The sequence below is a fragment of the Gossypium hirsutum genome, chromosome A11 (genome assembly GCF_007990345.1).
Source record: "Gossypium hirsutum isolate 1008001.06 chromosome A11, Gossypium_hirsutum_v2.1, whole genome shotgun sequence".
NCBI classification, from domain to species: Eukaryota; Viridiplantae; Streptophyta; class Magnoliopsida; order Malvales; family Malvaceae; genus Gossypium; species Gossypium hirsutum.
The window spans coordinates 35,056,773-35,057,535 of NC_053434.1; the positions used below are offsets into that span (position 1 = coordinate 35,056,773).

At 36.6% G+C, this 763-nt stretch overlaps 1 non-coding gene across 1 annotated transcript; it reads right to left on the reverse strand.

Moving 5' to 3' along the window:
• Positions 1-356: 356 nt before the first annotated feature.
• LOC121210741 (small nucleolar RNA R71) lies at positions 357-463 on the reverse strand. The gene has a single exon (XR_005905855.1). It is a non-coding gene; the product is annotated as a small nucleolar RNA R71 (small nucleolar RNA).
• Between the last annotated feature and the right edge of the window lie 300 nt (positions 464-763).

Consider the following 763-nt stretch of genomic DNA (forward strand, 5'->3'; position numbering starts at 1 on the left):
AGGGATTATGCCCTACCAACTCTAGACATGGTTCAGGAAAGTATAACAAGGCCGAAAATTATAGCTAATAATTTTGAGATCAAACCGGCTGTGATTTAGATGATTCAAATAATCTATGGTTTAGGGGCACAATGACATAGGACCATAATCAACATTTAAAATGGTTTCTCCAATTCTATGATACGTTTATGTATAATGAGGTCACTAATGATGCTATTTGTCTTCGGTTGTTCCCTTTTTTCTTGATTTATAACACCTTTTCTTGGTTACACTCTAAGGCACCAGGATCTATCACAACATACGATGAACCCACTGGAAAGTTCTTATAGAAGTTCTTCCCAATTAGGAAAGCAATTCAACTAAGAAGAGAGATTGTTCTCTTTAGAAAGATGGAGCGAGAAAGTTTCTATGAGGCATAAGAACATTTAAAAATTTTGATTTAAAAATTCCCCCACCACAGATTTCCTGAGTGGATGCAACTATAGGTCTTTTATAACTGGTTGGATGTGAACGCACGATCTGAATTAGAAGGAATAGCTGAAGGAGACCTGATGAATTGGACGTATGAGGATCATACAAAATTATTGAAAACATTGCATTAAACTCCTGTCAGTGGTCAATTGAACGATTCACATATGTCCAAAAACTCGCTATAGTCAAAATAATCCAAGAGAATCGCAAGTATCAGTAGATAATGAATAGACTTAACCGTCTCAAGTCTGCCTCATCATCGTCTACACATGGAGGAGACAAACCACTCTTC